The sequence below is a fragment of the Oncorhynchus mykiss genome, chromosome 11 (assembly GCF_057628025.1).
Source record: "Oncorhynchus mykiss isolate SJ-2025 chromosome 11, ASM5762802v1, whole genome shotgun sequence".
NCBI classification, from domain to species: Eukaryota; Metazoa; Chordata; class Actinopteri; order Salmoniformes; family Salmonidae; genus Oncorhynchus; species Oncorhynchus mykiss.
Genome location: NC_143032.1, coordinates 31791389 through 31818630, shown reverse-complemented (window position 1 = coordinate 31818630; position 27242 = coordinate 31791389). Strand labels below are relative to the sequence as shown.

General features: G+C 40.7%; 1 long non-coding RNA gene across 1 annotated transcript in view; it reads left to right on the top strand.

The window, feature by feature from the left end:
- Positions 1 to 24302: 24302 nt before the first annotated feature.
- The window catches only part of LOC149979551 (uncharacterized), a 34470-nt gene continuing 31530 nt past the window's right edge, over positions 24303 to 27242 (top strand). Inside the window, exons 1-2 of the long non-coding RNA XR_016484292.1 lie at positions 24303 to 24630; positions 24999 to 25060. This is a non-coding gene — a long non-coding RNA (uncharacterized LOC149979551). The remainder of the gene's footprint in view (positions 24631 to 24998; positions 25061 to 27242) is intronic.

Genomic DNA, 27242 nt, shown 5'->3' with positions numbered 1-27242 from the left:
GAAATATATAAACATATAATCAGCAATGAAATGTGTAAAGTACACATGGCTCTACATTGTGGGTGTATGTGTGTATGTCTGTGTCTGTATATATTAGATATTTTTTAAAATTTATTTTATCTAAACATGGAATGGTGTAGAATGGAACAACATCTCACCATAGTGATTTGGTTCCCTCCTCTATATATAATCTGTGTCTGTCTTTATTTCACAGTCCCAGCGACTCTGACTGGGAGCCCCCACTGCCAAGGTGCCCATCCCCCACAGAAGCTGGTTCATCCAGCCGGACCCCTGCTGTCTCCGGCTCCACACCTACCCCCGCCCGGCCAGGTGTGAAGTCAATTAAGTCAGTGATGTCGAGCCACCTCCTCCAACATTCAGACCGAAAAGGCCACCAGGACCTCAGCTGGACATGACCTCAAAGTACAGCACCATTCAACTTTTTTCAGCTGTTTTTCACCTGGTCAGTTGTTGATTCCCTGATGTTGAACACTAATAAGTATGGTGCTAAGAAGCAGGCAGGCAAGAAAGAGGGATGGAAGTCCATTTCCATGTCAGATCTTTTTTGTTACCTGTCAATGGTCATTTACATGGGTCTTGTGAAGCTGAAAACCCTGAAAGACTACTGGAAAACTGCTCCCCTCTAATAACTGCCTTTCGCCTCCACTGTCATGTCATGCAAAAGGTTTCTGACAATATCACGTGACCCAGAAGTTGATGAGGACAATGAGAAGAAGCGAGGCACTGCAAGGTTTGATAAGCTCTGCAAAATAAAACCTCTCTACCACATTGTGGTTGAGGCCTGCAAGACCTATTTTCAGCCCGCCCACAACCTTTCCATCGATGAGAGGATGGTAGCCTCAAGGGACAGAATTAGCCTAAAACAATACATGAGATGGATTCGACAAGATGGCCTGCTCTTTGTGAAGTGGGTGGATTCCAGAGAGGTGGTCATGTGCTCCAGTGTCCACAATTCCTTCAGTGGAGATAACATCGTCAGGCGTGTGAAGGGCGCTACTGGGGCATGGACCACCAAAAATGTCCCCCTTCCTGCAGCTATCAAGGACTACAACAAGGCATGGGAGGTGTGGACCTGTCAGATGCGCTGATAGGTTACTACAATGTTCTCCACAAGACAATGAAATGGTACAAGACATTTTTCTATAATTTCATCGACATTGCTGTGGTGAATTCCTTCATCCTCCAGAAGGAAATGGCTAAGAGCTGTGGACAGCCCCCCATCTCACAGCTACCCTTCAGAGAACTGCTCATCCAGGAGCTTGCTTGCTACAGCAAGTCCGCTGCAGCACCTTCTGTCCCCACTACCTCTGTCCCTTCTGCTCCTTCAACCAGTGGTGTTCACCTGCCCAAATTCATCTCTGCATGCATGAATGTGCCTCGGGGCAAAAAGGGCACAGTGGGGAGGTGTCGTTGTGCGCTTTGTCACAGGAAATGCCCCATCACCTGCACCACTTGTTCAGTAACCCTCTGCTTTACAGCAGAAAGAGACTGCTATGGGTCATAGCATCAGAAGCACAATTTTGTGTAGAGGACTGAGGGTCTTCGCAATATTGTACATTATACATTGAATGTGTGGAAATAGTTACCCTTGTTATTTTACATTTTTTTCATATTTTAATTTGGTTTAAAAATGTGTTTGAGGGTGTGTTAGAATATCATTTTAGTATTTTGTATATAGTTATTTACATCAAAATGTATCACTGTACCAATTTGGCCACTTGGGTACATTTGGGCAACTTGTGTGGGACACCTGGATGACTACATGCTCAATGTCATGTAGCTCACTCATTCCCGAAGATATCTGTCTGAAACTTTTCTCAAATACTGTTGCCCTCTTCTGTTCTGCATCGAAATTATCCCCAGCATCATATCTGAATGTTTGGCTGTTCTTGTTCAGTTGAAATAGGATGCAACAACAATAAAAAACAGAAAACTTATGTTTATTTCCTTGTATTTTCTTCTGCCAGATCTATTGTGTTATATTCTCCTACATACACATTTCCACAAACTTCAGAGTGTTTCCTTTCAAATGATACCAAGAATATGCATATCCTTGCTTCTGGGCCTGAGCTACAGACAGTTCGATTAGGGTATGTCTTCAGGCAGAAATTGAGAGAATGGGGTTATCCCAAAGAATTTAAAGCAGTTCCTGCTTCGACCACCTAAACCATTTAAACTGGAACAACCATTTCAGTAACTGGAGCAAAAACTGTAATTTGATGATTGGATTTGTTTAGAAAAAGGCATGTTATTTATCTTTGTGTAACATACGACTAATCAATCAATCACTCAATGACTTTTCATTGACTTTGAGTTCAACCTACTAGAAGTATTTGAGTTAGAAATGCCTTGGGGTTTACATACAGAACATTTCATGATCAGGAAGTAAAAAATACATGTCAATAGAGATTATAACACACTGTAAATGCAAACTATGAATCATGCATTCAGTGTTCTATAAGCCCATGTGGGCTGGGCATCCTGAAAATGCATGACACTTATAATAAAATAAATTAAATCAATATATAAAATAACATGGTAAAGTTACTGTTCACTGTGGTATTGCATTGTATTTGACCAAAAACACCATCGGTGGATAATGTAAAACGCGGTGTGTGTACACTACCACCCTGTGAGTGATTGACAGAGAGCTTTTCTCCCAGACCAAAACAATGCCAACAGAGATCTTATTGCATGCCACAATTTCATAGGTGCTGTCTGTTTGGTACCCGATAAAATACTAGGTGCAGGACTCCTACAGTCATTCAATTATTAAGAATTCACACCTCTATTGATTTCCACACAATCAGAACACATCCGATCTCTGCAGACACAATGCAGAGCGGTTTTTATTAGGTGACTAGCTCGACCAGCAACATGGAGAGATGATGATGGGCAACATGCAGAGAAACAATTTTTCTCAGTGCTCCTCTGCCCATACCACCTTTCCCCTGCTCCCTCCTCTCCTCCGCTGCCTCCTATTCTCCTCCACTGCCCACCCCTTCCTCCAACTCCCGCCGCGTCCCTCTTTTGATGATAATTTATCATAGCTGCACTGTGGTGGTCAAATATTCAATGATCCTACTTTTTCCTTCCTATTTTTTTCTGTTATTGCATCTTTCTATTCTCTTTGATTTATTGCCTTATAAATTAACCATAGGTGGATTTTAAGTCCACATCTGATTTACCAAGGAAAGAGCAGCGATTACAATTCAATTTGCGAAGCATTCTAAGGAGAAACTGTCTTCAGCAGTTCAGAGTTTGTCTGCATTTAGCCTTAGGTAACCTTTGATTTGCTGTTTTTGTACCCTGCTGGCAAAAACTGAATAATTAATTAATTACAGCTTTCATGTTAAAACTCTCTTTTCTGAAATAGACTGATAGGAGTGTCCTTTGACTATGAGTCAATAGTAAAAGAGGGATGAAGGGGAGTGGGGGGGGGGTCATCCAGAAAGAGAAAGAAAGAGAGAAAGCGAGAGAAACAAATGGAGAGCAAGAGAGAAAGAAAAAAAGAGAGAAACAGAGAGATGGAGAAAAAGAGGAGATAAAGAAAGAGAAAGAAAGAGAAAGAGAGAGAAGGATGGTGGTGGTGTGACCAGAAGAGCGTATACATGTAGCTGCTTAATGAATTCACTGCACAATACAATAAAATCTTTATCCAGGGTGGATGAGGGGGAGGCAGGGGGTTTGGCAGAGCAGAGTTGTCTTGTTTCAGATAGGGTGAAAAGTAGAATTCCCAGTATCGTCTGTTGGCTTTCCCTCATGTCAGCTGCCTTGGTTACAGAGTTGGCTGACAGCTCTCAACCCGTCTCCCTCTCTTCATCTGGCTCCCTCTCTCCTCTTTCCCCCTATCCCCTACACCTTTCTTGCTCTCTCTTTCTATTCTCTGCCTCTGTCTCTCGCTCTCTACTCTCTTTCTTTGTCTCTTTGGCTTACAACAAGGAACAAGGTCAGAAGGAGGGGGGCAACGGACCCTGTGCTTTTATTTAAAGGGATGGTCTCAGCGTGCCTTAGTGTATAATTCTAGTTTTAACAGTGTGGAGATGCTTAAGGAGGTATGGGGGCTCAGGGGGGCTGTCTGTAAGTCTGGAAAGGACTGGTTGAATGTTTGTGATGTGGCGCTGGATTGTGTATTGTACTGTGTTGGTGTGTGTGTGTGTGTGTGTGTGTGTGTGTGTGTGTGTGTGTGTGTGTGTGTGTGTGTGTGTGTGTGTGTGTGTGTGTGAGTGGGTGTAATGAGGATGTCTCATTAAAGTCAGTCAGTCAGTCAGTCAGTCAGTCTCTCAGTCAGTCAGTCAGTCTCTCTCACTCTCTCTCTCCCTTCCTCCCCAAGTAGACAGGATCTCATTAAACACAGTATTCTATCTCTGTCTCTGTCCCTCCATCTATCCAAACTCTCTATTTTCTCTTCCTCCCTCATGATGTGTGACACAATCAGCCACATTGACAACAACACCACCGTCAACATCACTCCACAGAAATTGAAAATAAAGTATTTTAACAAATACAGTATACAGATGATATTCTATGTTGATACTATTGTGTATCTGATAGAGCTTTCCAACTCAATTATGCTTGTAATTGGTGATACACAGCAAATGTACAACATTTTCACAATTGTATACAGTATATTTTTTGTTACGTATAGTTTGAAACATGCTATTATTGCATTTAATGTCTGTCAGTGTTAGTATACAATTATAAAAAAATGTAGTTCAAGGAAATGATATTGTTATTTTCACTTGTCAAGCATTCTGAGCATAAATGGAAATAGCTTTTTTGCTGCTTGTTTACATTTCACCACAACTATAACAAATAAAGAAAAATCCTACCTGATGACGCACACCGCAGCCCGAAGTACTGGATGACTCTTCAGAAGTTAACTTCTTTCCTCTATCTCTGTCATTCCATTCATTTACATTCTCATTTTTTCTCTCATTTTCCTTTAGTCTCTATGTCTGTCTGTCTCTCTGTCTGTCTGTCTGTCTGTGGAACTGTGGAGTTCTTATTTCAAAATGTGGACCTCCTACTGATCGCACAGCTCTGGTGAAAAGTCTGGTGCAATCAGAAGAAGAATAAATGAGTGAAAGAAAAGAGGAAGAGGACTTGGAGGGGAAGAATAGGACTGACACCTCCTGAAAAGCTCAGCTGCCTGCTCTACCTCTTCGCTCCTGCCTGCGCTCAGAGTGAATGTGTGTGAAACAAAGTAATCTTCAGGTGAAAAGAGTATCTTGCTCTCTCTCACTCTCTCTCTCGCTCTCTCTCCTTAGCACTGCACTGCACAAAAGAGTCCAGAGTGTCTCTCTCCCAGGGCCGGCTCCGGTCGCTTAGGCCCCCAGGCTGCTAGGAGGCCCCCAACCCCCTCTTAGGAACTCAGTTGGGGTCATAACTTACAGAATAGCAGAATTCACAAGGTGCATGTTCGAAATTTGGTTGTGCATCAGCAGTTTTTCTCCTGTTATGTCAGTGACTGACAGTGACTCAATAAGCAACATCACCTAACAATTTTTAGATTGGTAAATTAGTCTAGCCAGCTATCTAAACTTGTAGTAATCATGGCCGACCAAATCTCGCTTAGGGCCCCCAACAGGCTAGAGCCGCCCTGCTCTTTCCCTCACTTTACCTTTGTCCTGTGTCTGCTGTGCTGCTGCAACTCCAGCCAGTCGAGCCTCTCAGTCGCTCTCGCTCTCATCTCTCTCTCTTTTTCCTACTCCAGCTTTATGAATATCTGACAAGACAAATGCAGCTGAAATACATTGAATTAACCCAACGGTGCCAGAAATCACCCCAGCCTCCTTGTTTTCTCTTTTCCTCTAATTTGCTCTCTCACTGTTCTCTTGTTCTCTCGCTCTGACGTCTTGAATTGCAAGATCAGTTCTCTTCTCTCTTCTAGATGAGTGATTGTCTCTTAACCCTGCAACCCTGCTTCCCTCGAAGCGAGCATGGAAGTAATTTAGCTCATCTGGTGGGCTTGTGTCACTGGGCAGCTCGCGGATGTGTTTCGCTATGTAGTCCATAATAGTTTGCAATCCCTGCCACATCCGACGACTGTCGGATCCGTGGTAGTACGATTCGAGTCCCGTATTGACGCTTAGTCTGTTTGATGGTTCGTCGGAGGGCATAGCGGGATTTCTTGTAAGCTTCCGGGTTAGAGTCCCAGTCCTTGAAAGCGGCAGCTCTACCCTTTAGCTTAGTGTAGATGTTGCCTGTAATCCAAGGCTTCTGTTCAGGATATGTACATACTGTCACTGTGGGGGCAACGTCATCGATGCACTTCAAATCAAATCAAATCAAATGTATTTATATAGCCCTTCGTACATCAGCTGATATCTCAAAGTGCTGTACAGAAATCCAGCCTAAAACCCCAAACAGCAAGCAATGCAGGTGTAGAAGCACGTTGGCTAGGAAAAACTCCCTAGAAAGGCCAAAACCTAGGAAGAAACCTAGAGAGGAACTAGGCTATGTGGGGTGGCCAGTCCTCTTCTGGCTGTGCCGGGTGGAGATTATAACAGAACATAGCCAAGATGTTCAAATGTTCATAAATGACCAGCATGGTCAAATAATAATAATCACAGGCAGAACAGTTGAAACTGGAGCAGCAGCACGGCCAGGTGGACTGAGGACATCAAGGAGTCATCATGCCCGGTAGTCCTGAGGCATGGTCCTAGGGCTCACGTCCTCCGAGAGAGAGAAAGAAAGAGAGAATTAGAGAGAGCATACTTAAATTCACACAGGACACCGGATAGGACAGGAGAAGTACTCCAGATATAACAAACTGACCCTAACCCCCCGACACATAAACTACTGCAGCATAAATACTGAAGGCTGAGACAGGAGGGGTCAGGAGACACTGTGGCCCCATCCGATGACACCCCCGGACAGGGCCAAACTGGAAGGATATAACTCCACCCACTTTGCCAAAGCACAGCCCCCACACCACAGGGATATCTTCAACCACCAACTTACCATCCTGAGACAAGGCCGAGTATAACCCACAAAGATCTCCGCCACAGCACAACCCAAGGGGGGGCGCCAAACCAGACAGGAAGATCACATCAGTGACTCAACCCACTCAAGTGACGCACCCCTCCTAGGGACGGTATGAAAGAGCCCCAGTAAGCCAGTGACTCAGCCCCTGTAATAGGGTTAGAGGCAGATAATCCCAGTGGAAGGAGGGGAACCGTCCAGGCAAGGACAGCAAGAGCGGTTCGTTGCTCCAGAGCCTTTCCGTTCACCTTCACACTCCTGGGCCAGACTTCACTCAATCATATGACCCACTGAAGAGATGAGACTTTAGTAAAGACTTAAAGGTTGAGATCGAGTTTGCGTCTCTCACATGGGTAGGCAGAACATTCCACAAAAATTGAGCTCTATAGGAGAAAGCCCTGCCTCCAGCTGTTTGCTTAGAAATTCTAGGGACAATTAGGAGGCCTGCGTCTTGTGACCGTAGCGTACGTGTAGGTATGTACGGCAAGACCAAATCAGAGAGATAGGTAGGAGCAAGCCCATGTAATGCATTGTAGGTTAGCAGTAAAACCTTGAAATCAGCCCTTGCCTTGACAGGAAGCCAGTGTGGGAGGCTAGCACTGGAGTAATCACATTTTTTGGTTCTAGTCAGGATTCTAGCAGCCGTATTTAGCACTAACTGAAGTTTATTTAGTGCTTTATCTGGGTAGCCGGAAAGTAGAGCATTGCAGTAGTCTAACCTAGAAGTGACAAAAGCATGGATGAATTTTTTTGCATCATTTTTGGACAGAAAGTTTCGGATTTTTGCAATGTTACGTAGATGGAAAAAAAGCTGTCCTTGAAACAGTCTTGATATGTTCTTCAAAAGAGAGATCAGGGTCCAGAGTAACGCCGAGGTCCTTCACAGTTTTATTTGAGACGACAGTACAACCATTAAGATTAATTGTCAGATTCAACAGAAGATCTCTTTGTTTCTTTGGACCTAGAACAAGCATCTCTGTTTTGTCCGAGTTTAAAAGTAGAACGTTTTCAGCCATCCACTTCCTTATGTCTGAAACACATGCTTCTAGCGAGGGAAATTTTGGGGCTTCACCATGTTTCATTGAAATGTACAGCTGTGTGTCATCCGCATAGCAGTGACAGTTAACATTATGTTTTCGAATGACATCCCAAAGAGGTAAAATATATAGTGAAAACAATAGTGGTCCTAAAACGAAACCTTGAGGAACACCAAAATTTACAGTTGATTTGTCAGAGGACAAACCATTCACAAAGACAAACTGATATCTTTCCGACAGACCACTCACGAAACTCCCAGTTAGATAGCCAATGTTCATTTTTTCCAAAAATATAATTTTTTTAGGCGGAATAGCTCCGTTTGTTCTTCACGTTTGGCTGAGAAATCGCCCGGAAATTACAGTCACGAAAATGCCGATAAATATTCCAAATTAGCTCCATAATATCGACAGAAACATGGCAAACGTTGTTTATAATCAATCCTAAAGGTGTTTTTCAAATATCTATTCGATAATATATCCACCGGGACAATTGGTTTTTCAGTAGGACTGATTGGAATAATGGCTACGCGAGAATCACTCTGAGAGCCATCAGGTGACCAGTTGCGCAATGTAGCCGCTTACGGGTATTCTTCAACATAAATGCGTAAAACTACGTCATAATGCTGTAGACACCTTGGGGAATACGGAGAAAAAGTAATCTGGTTGATAGCCCATTCACTGCTCAATAGGGACGCATTGGAACGCAGAGCTTTCAAAACATGAGGCACTTCCGGATTGGATTTTTCTCATGCTTTCGCCTGCAATATCAGTTCTGTTATACTCACAGACAATATTTTTACAGTTTTGGAAACTTTAGAGTGTTTTCTATCCTAAGCTGTCAATTATATGCATATTCTAGCATCTTGTCCTGACAAAATATCCCGTTTACTACGGGAACATTATTTTTCCAAAAATGAAAATACTGCCCCCTAGTCACAAAAGGTTCAAAGGTAATTTACCACCTTCACAAGTACAGTCTCAGTGCTATGATGGGGTCTAAAACCAGACTGAAGCATTTCGAATACATTGTTTGTCTTCAGGAAGGCAATGAGTTGCTGGGCAACAGCCTTTTCTAAAAAATGTTAGTTATTTATGAAGCCAGTGACTGATGTGGTGTTCTCCTTAATGCCATCGTAAGAATCCCGAAACATATTCTAGTCTGTGCTAGCAAAACATTCCTGTAGCTTAGCATCTGCTTCATCTGACCACTTTTTTTATTGACCGAGTCACTGGTGCTTCCTGCTTTAAGCAGGAATCATGGTTAGATTTGCCAAATGGAGGGCGAGGGAGAGCTTTGTATGTGTCTCTGTGTGTGGAGTAAAGGTGGTCTAGAGTTTTTTTCTCATCTGGTTGCACATTTAACATGCTGGTAGGAATGTGTTAAAACAGATTTAAGTTTCCCTGCATTAAAGTCCCCGGCAACTAGGAGCGCCGCCTCTGGATGACATTTTTCTGTTTTCTAATGGCCGTATACAGCACATTGAGTGCGATCTTAGTGCCAGCATCGGTTTGTGGTGGTAAATAGACAGCTACGAAGAATATAGTCGAAAACTCTCTTGGTAAATAGTGTGGTCTACAGCTTATCATGAGATACTCAAGATTTCCTTAGATATTGTGCACCAGATGTTTTTTACAAAATGTACATAGACCTCCAGCCCTTGTCTTACCAGAGGCTACTGTTCTATCCTGCCGATACAGTGTATAGCCTGCCAGCTTTATGTTATTCATGTCGTCATTCTGCCACGACTCGGTGAAACCAATATTAATAATAAGATATTACAGTTCTAATGTCACATTTGTAGGATATACATGCTTGTAGTTTGTCTATTTTATTATCCAAGGATTGTACTTTGGTTAATAGGACCGATGGTAAAGGCAAATTACCCACTCGCCACTGGATGCTCACAAGGCACCATGACCTTCGTCCTTGATATCTCCTCTTTCTCCTGCGAATGACAGGGATAAGGGCCTTGTCAGATGTCTGGAGTAAATCCCTCTCGTCCGTCCCGTTAAAGAAAAAATTGTCTTTCAATTGAGTAATAGCTGTCCTGATTTCTAGAAGCTATTTTCGGTCATAGGAGAGGGTGAAAGAAACATTATGTACAATATAAGTTACAAATATCACGAATAAACACACACAATAGCACAATTGGTTAGGAGACTGTGAAATGGCAGCCATTCTCTCCGGCGCCACTTGAGATCCGTAGATTTGATTGGACTGATCATGCCAAGATCATACTTTTAAAATCTTAGCTATCACACAAGCTAGCAGTCATCACCATTAATCACTTTGACAATCTACTGGCAAATCCTTTTCAATCCTTGTCGTATGAAGAGAAATTATAGATAAAACGTATCGGTATTCATCGACTATTGGACATAAACAACACAAGAAGTTGGAAATCGCAAATTCAACAATGAGTGGTTTGGAAGGAATCAGTGGCTAACAGCAAGCACTGCAAAGCAATCACTAGTCTGCTATTCAGTGGAGTGGGTGGTTTAAAAAGTTATCTTTTCCTAGCATTAAAGGATAAACATTCAACATTGGCCATGCTCTCAATCCAGCATGACTTAAAACAACTGGAAACTCGGAACTGGGAAATCAGTGAGTTCAAGACAACTGGGAACTCTGGAAAAAAATGAGCTCCGACTGGGAAAATTTGTTTTGAACGGTCATCCAAGTAGGGAACTCGGGCCTGTTTCTAGAGGTCCGACCTGAAGATCACTGATGTCATGATTCAACCTTGTTTTTTTCCAGAGTTCCCAGTTGTCTTGAAAGCACCATAAATCCAGAGAATGACAGACTTTGATGACAACATTTGATAACACAATTTGCACACAAAAGACCACCTTCCTGTTCAAGTGAGCACAGCACAACAAGGTGAGTCCAAAAATGTATTGTATGTTGCTGCATAAATTATATGTAATATGCCAGGGAGATATGTATACTGTAGCAAAGAAAGTAATACTTAGTATTAGTTGTGTAGTAAACTGTTAGCTGTTGGTGGTGCACATGTAGCCTATAGCTTGTTTTAGAGAAATGTCATCATCGAATATTGTAAGCGAATTCATTGTCTGGTTATATGACCCCTTTATTTATCCTACGATTCAGAGTTGGTGTACAGGGAGAATACTGTAAGAACAGCCCACGTTCTGAATTCTGTCACTGTACATTTCAAAAGTGCTGAACAAATAGTTATATTGACTAGGTCTGCCCTAGCTCGCTTAATGTCCTTTTAGAAATTACGGTTTGTCACTTATCCGCTCGTCGTCCACTTATGTCATAGTTTGTATCACACCCTGATCTGTATCTCCACCCCCCTCCAGGTCTCTTTAATTTTCCCCATTGATTCTCTGGGCATTTATAACTGTGTTCTCTGTTTGTCTGTTGCCAGTTCATCTTGTCTGGTCAAGCCTACCGGCGTGTTTTTCCCATACTTCTGTTTTTCTCTAGCCCCTGTTTTTCTAGTTTTCCCGGTTTTGACCACTCAAGAAATGTGTGGAGTGGATGAAAAACAAGTTTTAATGACTCCAACATAAGTGTATGTAAACTTCCGACTTCAACTGTACATGTAAGTACTGACCACACAACAAGTAGGTCACATGAGGGAGAGGTGTTGGGCCGTGAGGTGTTGCTTTATTATTATTTGTTTTAACTGGTTTGCTGTTCACTTGTGCTATTAAGATGGAAGGGAGTTCCATGGCTCTGTATGATACTGTACGTTTCCTTGAATTTGTTCTGGACCTAGGGACTGTGAAAAGACCCCTAGTGGAATGTTTGGTGGCATAAGTTTGTGTGTCAGTGCTGTGTGCAAGTTGACTATACAAACAATTTGGTATTTCCAACACGTTGTTTCTAATAAAAACAAGAGGTCATTCCTCAACTCTTACCCAAGAGATAATGGCATGCATATGATTAATATTAGCCCTCTGATTACGATAAAGAGCAAGACATGTGTTTGTTCTCGGACTTCTGCAGATTAACTAGGTCTTTCTTTTTTCAGTTGTATTTTACTAGGCAAGTCAGTTAATAACAAATTCTTATTTACAATAACAGCCTACCGGGAAACAGTGGGTTATCTCTCCTGTTCAGAGGCAGACCGTCAGATTTTTACCTTGTCTGCTCGGGATTCGCTCTAGCAACCTTCCGATTACTGGCGCAACACTCGACAATATGACTGGACAATAATCAAGATATAATTAAACCACAGCCTGCAGGACTTGCTTTGTGGAGTGTGGTGTCAAAAAAGCAAAGCATCTCTTCAACCAATGCCAATCTATCGTTGACAGGTCGGGAAAGTGTGTCTCAAGTCACCCAAGTATCTAGGTACAAAGTGACAGAGGTTGCATCCCAAATGGCACCCTACCACACATATATTGCACTACTTTTGACCAGGGCCCATAGTGCACTATATAGGGAAAAGGGTGCCATTTGGGACACAGTTAGAATCATATCGCTAAGACCACTGGGAGACCTCTGGGCACTGAGTCCATCAGCAGACCGATGGCAGATTTTTGTTATGCAGTCTGCTGGATGAGCTCAGGCCAAACTGCCATGGCCAACCAGTCAGTAACAGACAGAACTGTCACAAAAAGTAGGGATTGTGGACAATGCAATTACAGAGCAATCATCATTATTCAAGCACACTCATTCACATATTACATTGACCATCAGTCTAGACTGATGAATCACACACACGAGTTTATCTATTTGGAATCTCTTTCGATCTTTTCCTTCTATGTTTTGTCTTTGTGTTTTTCTCATTATCTGTCAAATCTCCTATTGGTTGATGCACAGAGAATTTGGCGCACCTGTCAATTTCTGGCTGGCTATTTGGCCATCACCCGCCTCATCTGGTGTGTCCGACCATCTCCCATGACTTAAAGCTAAGCTGGTTGGTCTATTATCAGAGAGCAAAACAAAGAGAGGGAGAGAGAAGATGGAGGAGGCATGCTGGGGGACGATTCAATCATTTGATAATCTTCACCAGGTATTAACTTGGAAGAACACGAAGGTGAAAAACCCAGAAAGGTTGTTTGGTTTGCTTAGGACTGCATTAGCATTTGGTCTGTCCAATATGTATTGTAATAGATTTTGTTTCAGGTGTGGATTTGTTGCAAAACAAGTAACAACTAAAGTGAAAATCCACCTCAGACTGAAAGGCTCTCATTTGAGAGTCAGTATAGCTCTGGTTTTGGTGGTCTTGGTGGTCTTGGTGACTCAGCAGCTGATTAGATGAACACAAAATGGTAACTTTTTATCTTTCTCCATATCCCCATCAGCCAAGTATGATTGTTGATGTAGTGATAGAAAGCTGCATGTGATGTTAGCTGTTCCCATCAGGTAACCTGGCACTATGCTAACAACACCAGTTGGCCATTTTTTTTTTCTTGTAGCCAATTTCAAATGTTGACGTAGCTGGATGTGATCACACACTTTTTCACTGAAATGTCCTAAACAGAAGTCAAACAACATGATTTGCTAATCAAATTTACTAAATATGTGCACAGTTTAATCTGGATGAATAGCTCACAGAGTAGTAAGCCTGTTTCCTGGTCATTTTCCTAGTTTGTTGAAAGTTTGAATCCCAGTTTAGATATATATTTTTTTCCTTTGAGTAGAACAGTGGAGGCTCATAAGAGCGGGAAGGGGAGGACCATCCTACTCAATTAATTTCTTAAAAATAAAAACAGTGAAATATTTAAAAAGTTAGCCTTTTTAGATAAAACTTTACTAAATATATCCACATCACCAAATAACTGGTTAAAATACACTATTTTGCAATGAAGGTCTACAGTAGCCTTAACAGCAACCTCTAGGGTAGCATCATGGGGTAGCTGAAGGACAGCTATTCGTCTGGTTACATTGATTTAAATGCAACAACAAAACAAACCTAGGAGGCTCATGGTTCTCACCCCCTTCCATAGACTTACACAATAATTATGATGACTTCCGGAGGACGTCCTCCAACCTATCAGATATAATAATTATTGCCTTATGAACTGGCATGTTGTCCATCGAATCAAAGGATCAGAGCATGAATATTGTACTGAAAGCATAAACTACAACTAGCTAGCACTGCAGAGCATAAAGTGTGGAGAGTAGTTGATTCAAAGACAGAGAAAGACAATAGTTTAACAGTTACATTTCTTCAAAAATTAAAGAGACACAGCAGAGAGAAAGAGAGAGAGCTATAATATATATATATATATATATATATATATATATATATACATATACATACACACACACAGGTGAAGTCGGAAGTTTACATACAACTAGGCCAAATACATTTAAACTCAGTATTTCACAGTTCCTGACATTTAATCCTAGTAAAAATGCCCTGTCTTAGGTCAGAATAATAGTAGACAGAATAATTTATTTCAAATTGTATTTCTTTCATCGCATTCCCAGTGGGTAGGAAGTTTACATACACTAAATTAGTATTTAGTAGCACTGCCTTTAAATTGTTTCACTTGGGCCAAACGTTTCGGGTAGCATTCATCAAACTTTCCACAATAAGTTGATTTTTATTCTCTATTTTGGTTAGGCCAGGGTGTGACCAGGGTGGGCATTCTAGTTTCTTCTATGTTTTCTATTTCTTTGTGTTTGGCCGGGTGTGGTTCTGAATCAGAGGCAGCTGTCTATCGTTGTCTCTGATTGAGAATCATACTTAGGCAGATTTTTCCCACCTGTGTTTTGTGGGTAGTTGTTTTATGTTTTGTGTTTACACCAGACAGAACTGTTTTGTTTTGTTCCACTTTGTTATTTTGTTTTGGTGTTCAGTTTGAATAAACAATCATGAGCACGTACCACGCTGCGCTTTGGTCCTCTTCTTCTGGCGAGCGTTACACTTGCTCGTACACACTTTTTCAGTTCTGCCCATACATTTTCTATAGAGATTGAGATGAAGGCTTTGTGATGGCCACTCCAATATCTTGAATTTGTTGTCCTTAAGCCATTTTGCCACTACTTTGGAAGTATGCTTGGGGTCATTGTTCAATTGGAAGACCTATTTGTGACCAAGCTTTAACTTTGCTTTAAGAAATCCACATAATTTTATTTCCTCATGATGACATCTATATTGTGAAGCGCACCAGTCTCTCCTGCAGCAAAGCACCCACACAACATGATGCTGCCACCCCTGTGCTTCACGGTTGGGATGGTGTTCTTCGGCTTGCAATTTTCCCAAAAATTGTTTACAGACATTATTTCACTTATAATTCACTGTATCATTCCAGTGAGTCAGAAGTGTACATACACTAAGTTCACTGTACCTTTAAGCAGCTTGGAAAATTCCAGAAAATGTCATGATTTTAGAAGCTTATGATAGCCTAATTGACATCATTTGAGTCAATTGGAGGTATACCTGTGGATGTATATCAAGGCCTACCTTCAAACTCAGTGCCTCTTTGCTTGACAGAAGTCTGGTTCATCCTTGGGAGCAATTCGCAAATGCCTGAAGATACCACGTTCATCTGTACAAACAATTGTATGCAAGTATAAACACCATGGAATTATGCAGCCGCCTTACCGCTCATGAAGGAGAAGCATTCTGTCTCATAGAGATGAACGTACTTTTGTGCGACAAGTGCAAATCAATCCCAGAACAACAGCAAATAACCTTGTGAAGATGCTGGAGGAAACAGGTACAAACATATCTATATCCACAGTAAAACAAGTCCTATATTGACATAACCTGAAAGACCGCTCAGCAAGGAAGAAGTCACTGCTCCAAAACAGCCATAAAAAAAGCCAGACTATAGTTTACAACTGCACATGGGGACAAAGATTGTACTTTTTGGAGAAATGCCCTCTGGTCTGACGAAACAAATATTTTACTCTTTGGACATAATGACCATCGTTATGTTCAGAGGAAAAAGGGGGATGCTTGCAAACCCGAAGAACACCATCCCAACCGTGAAGGATGGGGTGGGAACATCATGTTGTGGGGGTGCTTTGCTGCTGGAGGGACTGGTGCTCGTCACAAAATAGATGGCATCATAAGGTAGGAAAATGATGTGGATATATTGAAGCAACATCTCAAGACATCAGTCAGGAAGTTAAAGCTTGGTCACAAATGGGTCTTCCAAATGGGAAATGACCCCAAGCATATTTCCAAAGTTCTGTCAAAATGGCTTAAGGACAACAAAGCCAATGTATTGGAGTGGCCATCACAAAGCCCTGACCTCAATCCCACAGAAAATGTATGGGCAGAACTGAAAAAGTGTGTGCGAGCAAGGAGGCTTACAAACCTGACTCAGTTACACCAGCTCTGTCAAGAGAAATGGGCCAAGATTTACCCAACTTCTGTTGGGAAGCTTGTGGACGGCTTCCTGAAACGTTTGACCCAAGTTAATCAATGTAAAGGCAATGCTACCAAATACTAATTTAGTGTATGCAAACTTCTGACCCACTGGGAATGTGATGAAGGAAATAAAAGCTGAAATAAATAATTCTCTCTACTATTATTCTGACATTTCACATTCGTAAAATGAAGTGGTGATACTGACTGACCTAAGATAGGGAATTTTTACTAGGATTAAATGTTGGGAATTGTGAAAAACTGAGTTTAAATGTAGTTGGCTAAGGTGTATGTAAACTTCCGACTTCAACTGTATATCCTTTTTCTTAATTTTTTTACCTTTCACTTTCTTAGCTAATGCAGCTAATTTAGCCTACTTAACAACCTGACTCAAAAAGATAGGAATGTTATTTATTTCAGCTAGCTCACTAAGGCTTTCAAACACTACAACTCTTCCAAGTCAAGGTAAGCTTTTGGTTTAATGAATTTATTGCCACCGTGGCCCACTGTTGTAATTAGGAAAGGAAAGGAAAGTGGATACCTAGTCAGTTACACAACTTAATGCATTCAACCAAAATGTATCTTCGGCATTTAACACAAACTGAATCAGAGTGCTGACAAATTCATTAAAGTTAACTGCACCTCAGATTGCAGGCCAAATAAATGCTTCACTAAGTTCAGGTAACAGACACATCTCAACATCAACTGTTCAGAGGAGACTGCGTGAATCAGGCCTTCATGGTCAAATTTCTGAAAAGAAACCACTACTAAAGGACACCAATAATAAGAAGATACTTTCTGGGGCCAAGAAACACAAGCAATGGATATGTGATGATCACTGCATGTGTGGTTCCCACCGTGAAGCATTTCTCTCTCTATCTCTATCTCTCTCTCTATATCTCTATTCCAATGTCTTTCTGTCTCTCTGTCTGTCTATCTCTATATGCTGTAAAGAATTTAGTTATAATTGTTTTCTCTTCTGTCTGTAGGGCAGAGTACAGGCTAGCTGGAGGTGTAGGTGGAGACATGATCTTATTTATACAACCTGATCCCTTTGATTTATAGCTATGGGAACAACACGCTCTCTTGCCCCTGAGGCAGAATCAAAGAAATCAATCATGATAGGGCCATGTGTGGGCCCAGGTCCAAGCCAGGTCTGTCCAAGTAGTCGAGTATAGGAAAACCACTGCAGAAGCATACTCCACTCTCCGTCCTTTGTTGTCTTTCGTTACTGTGTTTCTATCACAATACTATATCATAGACCCACACAATGTACCATATCTGACCCTAACCACCCATGCATGCTCGCAAACACACACACACAAACACACACACACGCACACACGCACACACGTACACACACACACACACACACACGCATTGTGTGTTTGCTATATCTTTTTACTGTCAGTAATGTGTTGCTGTGCAGTAATTTGCCATATCACCTCTTATTAACGTGATCAGTGTACAATCTCACAGACAGAGGGAAAGCATAGCTGTATGTGATAATTCTCTATGGGTCCTGGTCAAAAATAGTACACTATATAGGGAATAGGCTGCCAAATGGGATGTCATTCCAGAGTATGCTTTGCTAAAAAGCAGTGCCTGAGGTGGATGATCTCATCCGGTAATCTGATACTGCAAATAATTAATACTTAAATCAAGGGCAATTATACTGTTTTAAATGTGATGAATCATTGACAAGGCAATGGGGGTGGGTGGGATTGTTGTAAATATTCACTTAGCTAGGAATAATAATTTTGCTCATAATTATGTAATGTGCACAATTCTCTCTTTTTTTATTTATGTATTTATTAACGGAGGGTTATTGAAATTATGTAGATTATATCACTGATTATGTATTCATCCATATATGCTTGACCTCTCACGCCTGTCAGGGGGGCTCTACACACACACACGTGCACACACCCACAAACACACACACACACACACACACACACACACACACACACACCCTTACAGAAAACAAAAACAATTTTTAAATGTGATTAGATCATATGTTATGTGAAGTTAATTTGATGATGTAACAACTTGTGTAAGACATTAAATGAAACTACATGAAAACATTTAACTGACCTCAAATTTGAAAATATGATCATGTTAAATAAGTGTGACAACATGGGGATTCAACACTTCAACAAAGTTATTCACATATGAAAATGTAATTCCACATGTGAGAGTTTTTGTGAGTGGAGAGTTGAAAACATGTTTTTCTCTTCACATGAAAAGGTAGTGTTAACATGTGAACTCTAAATGTATTACATGTGAACATATGGTTTCACATGTGAACAACTGACGTCTCTGTGAAAATGTCAGCTCAACATGTGAAAACAGCTATTGATATGGGGTTTTTAAAGTACTGTAAGTGGTATGCTGTTCAACTAAAATAGTGTGAACCATCTTAGTCCTGCTTTAAATTAAGTGCAGCTCATAAAGTCTCCATCATGCCTTTGTAAACACTGCATGAATGTGCTACACATCCTCTATAACCGTATGGGGGAAAGGGGGATACCTAGGCAGTTGTACAACTGAATGCATTCAACTGAAATGTGTCTTCCGCATTTAACCCAGCCCCTCTGAATCAGAGAGTTGCGGGGGGCTGCCTTAATCGACGTCCACGTCTTCGGTGCCTGGGGAATAGTGGGTTAACTGCCTTGCTCAGGGGCAGAACGACAGATTTTTACCTTGTCAGCTCGGGGATTCGATCCAGCAACCTTTTGGTTACTGGCCGAACACTCTAACCACTAGTATGTCATGCTTTATAAAGGGTTCATAAATGTGGCATAACTGTGTGACATAACCACGATGTCAAATGTTACGTAACCAATTAGGTAAAATATGACATAAAACCTGTGCTTTATAAAGGGTGGCATAAGCCTTGCTTAATAAAGGCCTTAAAAAACATGTTAAATTGAGGCTTCACAAAGCATTTATAACCCTGCTCTGCATCTTCGTTGAGCCACACCAGGCTATTGAGTTCGATTCCCGGGACCACCCATACGTAAAAATGTATTCACGCATGACTGTACGTTGTTTTGTTACAATGATGCCAAAATTTTGTGGCTGATCTTTCAGCAGGGAAGTGGGTGAATGTGTCAAAGAGCTGACTTGGCCCAGTATCACGTGGTATGGTTCATTTTCGTTGTGTGCGTGCTTGTTAACTGAGGAACATGTAACTTCGTTCCAGAAGTAAGGCAATTTCAATTTATTTCATCAAGGTAAGTGTTTCTTGGTGTAACGTTGTCCCCAGGCTATTGCAAACACAGCACACATGAGCCTGGGATATCAACCATTCAAAGTTGGCCTTAGTGGGAGAGAACATAGAATTCTATAGGAGTCACCATACTGAGTAAAGTATTTTTCGTCATCACGTGTTTTTCGTTATCACGTCATTTGTCAATTAACACAGTCAAAAAGTAATCACTATTGTTAACCTCTCTGATCTCCCCATCCCGGATCCGGTATCGTGACTACAGCCTCAAGCTCATTACCATAACGCAACGTTAACTATTCATGAAAATCGCAAATGAAATGAAATAAATATGCCATCTCTCAAGCTTAGCCTTTTGTAAACAACACTGTCATCTCAGATTTTCAAAATATGCTTCTCAACCATAGGAAAACAATCATTTGTGTAAAAGTAGCTAGCTAGCGTAGCATTTAGCATTAGCATTAGCATCCAGCACGCAACATTTCAACAAAAACATAAAATCCTTAAAATAAAATAATTTACCTTTGCAGAACTTCGGATGTTTTCAATGAGGAGACTCTCAGTTAGATAGCACATGCTCAGTTTTTTCCAAAAAGATTCTTTGTGTATTAGAAATAGCTCCGTTTTGTACATCACATTTGGCTACAAAAAAACCCCGAAAATTCAGTCCTCAAAACGCGAACTTTTTTCCAAATTAACTCCATAATATCGACTGAAAACATGGCAAACGTGGTTTAGAATCAATCCTCAAGGTGTTTTTCACATATCTCTTCGATTATATATCGTTCGTGGAAGCATGGTTTCTCCTCTCAATCAAATGGAAAAAATCTTGCAGCTGGCTTTGCGCACCAATTTCGACGCAGGACACCAGGCGGACACTTGGAAAATGTAGTCTCTTATGGTCAATCTTCCAATGATATGCCTACAAATGCGTCACAATGCTGCCGACATCTTGGGGAAACGGCAGAAGGTCTAAGCTTATTCCTGTCGCATTCACAGCCATATAAGGAGACATTAGAAAACAGAGCTTCAGAAATTCTGCTCATTTCCTGTTTGACGTTTCATCTTGGTTTCGCCTGTAGAATGAGTTCTGGGGCACTTACAGACAATATCTTTGCAGATTCTGAAACTTCAGAGTGTTTTCTTTCAAAAACTGTCAAGAATATGCATAGTCGAGCATCTTTTCGTGACAAAATATCGCGCTTAAAACGGGAACGTTTTTTATCCAAAAATGAAATAGCGCCCCTAGAGATCCAACAGGTTAAACCCTGCCCATTTCCACAATTTATCTTCTTAAAATATGATTTTAACCCCCTAGAGTTGATTGATGCACCCATCAAAACATGTCAGTTTAAGACAGAGTGTATGATTTTTTGCTTTAGGTATGTCTCAGTCCACTGCATCCGCCAGTGTCACAATTCCGCATCTTCGGGGAAAGGTGGCAGAGCTAGAGTTGTGTTTGTTAGAACTCAAGTCATTCTGAAAGGAGGTCTTCTCACCAAATGTTTGTAGAGTCCGAACGGTTTGACATGAAAAGTATTATCACCACTCTATGGAAAGGGGAGAGTCACGTACATGATGGCGTTTGAACTGTTGGGCTAATGGGACCGCCCTGTGGAATGGGGAGATTCTCACAAACACGATGGTGTTCTCCATTTTGCTCTACAACCACCACAGGTATCTCGGGACTTTTACTGTCCTTTTTGCCATTTATGAATGTGTTATTCAATGTATTTTTATGGGCTTTAGTAGTAAAGGCCAAAATAAAAATTGTATCAAATAATTTACTTTAAAGAAAAAAAGATACCTTACTATGGACAGGTGGGATGGTAGAATGCCACCTGGCCAACATCCGGTGAAATTGCCGAGTGTGAAATTCAAACTACAGTGTTATAAATATTTAACTTTCAGAAAATCACAAGTGTAATACATCAAAATTAAGCTTAACTTCTTGTTAATCCAGCCGCTGTGTCAGATTTCAAAAAGGCTTTACGGCAAAAAAATACCATGTGATTATATGAGGACAGCGCCCTGCATACAAACACATAAAAAACATATTTCAACCAGGCAGGTGCGACACGAAAGTCAGAAATAGTGATATAAAAAATGCCTTACCTTTGATGATCTTCTTCTGTTGGCACTCCAAAAGATCCCAGTTACATCTCAAATTCTCCTTTTTGTCACGCCCTGACCATAGAGAGCCCTTGGTGATCTCTATGGTGCAATAGGTCAGAGTGTGTTGGAGTGAGTATGGTTCCCAATTGGAGGCAGCTGAGGATCGTTGCCTCTATTTGGGGATCGTACTTAGTATGGTCCTTTTCCCACCTGCGTTTGTGGGATATTGTTTTGGTTTGGTTTAGTGCTATGTGCGCTACAAACTGCACGTTAGTTTATTATTTATACATTTTTTGACGGTTCACTTTAACCTCTAGCGACGAGCAATCCCGTATCCGGGATCTTAAGTATAGCCTCAAGCTCGTTAGCATAACGCAACGTTAACTATTCATGAAAATCGCAAATGAAATGAAATATATATATTGGCTCTCAAGCTTAGCCTTTTGTTAACAACACTGTCATCTCAGATTTTCAAAATATGCTTTTCAACCATAGCTAAACAAGCATTTGTGTAAGAGTATTGATAGCTAGCATAGCATTAAGCCTAGCATTCAGCAGGCAACATTTTCACAAAAACAAGAAAAGCATTCAAATAAAATCATTTACCTTTGAAGAACTTCAGATGTTTTCAATGAGGAGACTCTCAGTTAGATAGCAAATGTTCAGTTTTTCCAAAAAGATTATTTGTGTAGGAGAAATCGCTCCATTTTGTTCATCACGTTTGGCTAAGAAAAAACCCTGAAAATCCAGTCATTATAACATCAAATTTTTTTCCAAATTAACTCCATAATATCGACAGAAACATGGCAAACGTTGTTTAGAATCAATCAAGGTGGTTTACACATATCTATTCGATGATATATCATTCATGGAAGTTTGGTTTCTCCTCTAAACCACATGGGAAAATGCATGCGGCTGGAGTCTCTTATGGTCAATCTTCCAATGATATGCCTACAAATACGTCACAATGCTGCAGACACCTTGGGGAAACGACAGAAAGTGTAGGCACATTCCTTGCGCAATCACAGCCATATAAGGATACATTGGAACAAAGCGCATTCAAAATCTGGGGCATTTCCTGTTTGAAATGTCATCTTGGTTTCGCCTGTAGCATCAGTTCTGTGGCAGTTCTGTGGCAGTTCTGTGGCACTGGGGTACTGTCACGCCCTGACCATAGAGAGCCCTATGGTGCAATAGGTCAGAGCGTGACTAGAGGGTGTTCTAGTCTTGAATTTCTATGTTGGTGTGAGTATGGTTCCCAATTGGAGGCAGCTGATGATCGTTGCCTCTAATTGGGGTTCAAACTTAGTGTGGTCCTTTTCCCAACTGCGTTTGTGGGAAATTGTTTTGTTTTGATTTAGTGCTATGTGCCCTACAAACTGCACGTTTGTTTATTCTTTTTGTTTTTTGAAGGTTCACTTTAAAATATATGTGGAACTCTACTCACGCTGCGCCTTGGTCCGCTCATTATGTATACGACGAACGTGACACTTTTGTTCGATAATGTCCTTCTTTATATCCATAAATACTCTGTTTAGCTGGTGTGCTTCAGTCAATAATCCACCCAGTTTCCCTCCATCAAAATGCATACAAAATTAATCCCAAACGTTACTAATAATCTTTTCCAAATAAGTCATGAACGTTTATAATCAAACTCATAGAGATGAACATACTTTTGTGCGAAAAGTGCAAATCAATCTCAGAACAACTGCAAAGGACCTTGTGAAGATGCTGGAGGAAACAGCCTAACCTGAAAGGCCGCTCAGCAAGGAATAAGCCACTGCTCCGAAACCACCATAAAAAAGCCAGACGACAGTTTGCAACTGCACATGGGGATAAAGATCATACTTTTTGGAAAAATGTCCTCTGGTCTGATGAAACAAAAATAGAACTGTTTGGCCATAATGACCATCATTATGTTTGGAGGAAAAAGTGGGAGTCTTGCAAGCCGAAGAGCACCATCCCAACCGTGATGCACAGGGATGGTAGCATCATGTTGTGGGGTGTTTTGCTGCAGGAGGGACTGGTGCACTTCACAAAATAGATGGCATTATGAGGTAGGAAAATTATGTGGATACATTGAAGCAACATCTCAAGACATCAGCCAGGAAGTTAAAGTTTGGTTGCAAATGGGTCTTCCAAATTTACAATGACCCCATGCATACTTTGACATTTATGGCATAATAGCTTTAACCTCTTAGAGCTCTAGGGGCGCTATTTCATTTTTGGATAAAAAACGTTCCCGTTTTAAGCGCGATATTTTGTCACGAAAAGATGCTCGACTATGCATATTCTTGACAGTTTTGGAAAGAAAACACTCTGAAGTTTCAGAATCTGCAAAGATTTTGTCTGTAAGTGCCCCAGAACTCATTCTACAGGCGAAACCAAGATGATGCATCACCCAGGAATTAGCAGAATTTCTGAAGCTCTGTTTTCCATTCTCTCCTTATATGGCTGTGATTGCGCAACGAATGAGCCTACACTTTCTGTCGTTCGCCCAAGGTCTTAGCAGCATTGTGACGTATTTGTAGGCATATCATTGGAAGATTGGCCATAAGAGACTACATTTTCCAGAGGTCCGCCCGGTGTCCTTTGTCTAAATTTGTGCGTAATCTTCAGGTGCAGGCATTTTCTCCTGGGATTCAGGAGAGAAAGCATGTTTCCAAGAACGATGTATCAATGAAGAGATATGTGAAAAACACCTTGAGGATTGATTCTAAACAACGTCTGCCATGTTTTCAGTCGATATTATGGAGTTAATTTGGAAAAAAGTTTGCGTTTTGAGGACTGAATTTATGGATTTTTTTTGGTAGCCAAATGTGATGTATAAAACGGAGCTATTTCTAATACACAAGGAATCTTTTTGGAAAAACTGAGCATCTGCTATCTAACTGAGAGTATCCTCATTGAAAACATCAGAAGTTCTTCAAAGGTAAATGATTTTATTTGAAGGCTTTTATGTTTTTGTTAATGTTGCGTGCTGGATGCTAACGCTAATGCTAACGCTAAATGCTAACGCGAAATGCTAACTCTAGCTAGCTACTTTTACACAAATGATTGTTTTCCTATGGTTGAGAAGCATATTTTGAAAATCTGAGATGACAGTGTTGTTTACAAAAGGCTAAGCTTGAGAGATGGCATATTTATTTCATTTCATTTGCGATTTTCATAAATAGTTAACGTTGTGTTATGCTAATGAGCTTGCTGATAGATTTACACAATCCTGGATACAGGGGTTTTTTCATAGCTAAACGTGACGCAGAAAACGGAGCGATTTGTCCTAAACAAATAATCTTTCAGGAAAAACTGAACATTTGCTATCTGAGAGTCTCCTCAATGAAAACATCTGAAGTTCTTCAAAGGTAAATGATTTTTTTGAATGCTTTTCTGTTTTTTTGTGTAAATGTTGCCAGCTGAATGCTAATGCTAAATGCTACGTTAGCCATCAATACTGTTACACAAATGATTGTTTTGCAATGGTTGAGAAGCATATTTTGAAAATCTGAGATGACAGTGTTGTTAACAAAAGGCTAAGCTTGAGAGCTAGCATATTTATTTCATTTGATTTGCGATTTTCATGAATAGTTAACGTTGCGTTATGGTAATGAGCTTGAGTCTGTATTCACGAACCCGGATCCGGGATGGGGAGATCAGAAAGGTTAAGGACAACAAAGTCAAGGTTTTGGAGTGGCCATCACAAAGCCCTGACCTCAATCCTATGGAGAATTTGAGGGCAGAACTGAAGAAATGTGTGAGAGCAAGGAGGCCTACCGTTACACAAGCTCACTCAAAGCAATGCCACCAAAAACTAATTGAGTGTATTTAAACTTCTGACCCATTGGGAATGTGATAAAATACATACAATCTTAAATAAACCATTCTCTCTACTATTATTCTGACATTTCACATTCTTAAAATAAAGTGGTGATCCTAACTGACCTAAGACAGGGAATTGTTACTATGATTAAATGTCAGGAATTGTGTAAAAAATGTACTTTCATTATGTTTTATTTTGCCTTTTTTTCTCCTTTATCTTTTGACCATCATTCTCTCTCTCACACAGCAACTCCACTGCCACTTGTCTCCATTTCCACATACCAACCCCCAGCTTCCCTCAGCCCATCCCATCTATCTCTGCTGGCCACCCACTTTGTGTTTCTACGCAACACATATCTTTCAACTATGCTGTTGTGTTTAATGTACAATTTCAATCTATCTAATCGAATAGATCTACAGTAGATAAATACTTTTTCTAAGCGTATTAATATATTAGTAATTGACTGAACCGGTCTCTCCAGATCTCCTAACAGTACTATTTCTAGGGTCAATTTTAGATCAATGCTATGCATTTTCCGCCATTCCTGAACCTGAGACCAGAAACAGGCTACCTGAGGGCAATACCAAAAATAAATGGTCTATTGATTCTGTATCCTCACAACAAAATCTGCAGAGCCTCGATGATTTTATGCCCCAAATATTCAACATTTTGTTGGTGGCAAGAATTCTATATAATAATTTTAGTGGTAAAGCACAAAGTCTTGAATCTTGCGTTTTATATATATCAACTAATGGAATTCCTCATGGATTCATGTACCATGGAATCGGTACATCAAAAATCTCTTTCCAACTATTTTGCAATCTGTATGGCAAGGTTGTCAACATCCTGGTTCTCAAATGAAACTGGTATACTTTCCTATTTATGCTATTTTTATTCCTCCACCAGTTTTGATCCTTTATAATTTGGCAGACAGACCAGTTCCCTACCTCCTCCCGCTGCCACCCGCCTCCTCCATTTTTGGGGCAATGCTGTAATTAATTGGTTGTACTCTTGGATTGAGCAGACCTTCCCGTACATTTCTGATAACTCCATAAAGGACACGACTATACCATTACAATTTACAATATCATTTTTAAGAACAAAATACAACAAAATACAAAATAAATATTTTCAAACATCTTTCCCATAATTACAGGTACTTTATCAACCAGCACATTTGAGTTCAGCCATAATATCTGTTGTAATATTTGTTCTGTCTTTTCAGGGGGGTGAAATTGAAATAGTAGCCAGCTCTACAATGCTTGTTTGTAAAAGACAGGTACTTTGAACGCCACTGGCGTCGGCTAATGGGGATCCTAATCAATCAAATCAAGTCCACCAACCCAGAGGAAGGCACAGTGTGCCAAAAACTTAAATCAGCTATTAAATTATTAGGAGCAACATAGAGCGTTGCACAACCTTTATTTTGACAAGGCTTCACTACGGCGATATACCCTGACATCATTTTTGGGGTAGGAAATTCTGGATTTTGATATACAGTAGATTGGAAAGTTAACTAAAACTGGCTAATTACAAGCCATGCATTACATTATGAAGTTCTATCTCGACATCTCAGTAATATGCTGGCATTACATCTAGAAGCTTGGTAGTATCACAGTAAGGGCTGAGGGGGAAGAGGAACTCAAAGTATTCCTGATAGCAAAGACATCTGTTGCTTATTAACTTTTTTATGTGGTTCGACCGACAGAAAACACACAAATGATTCA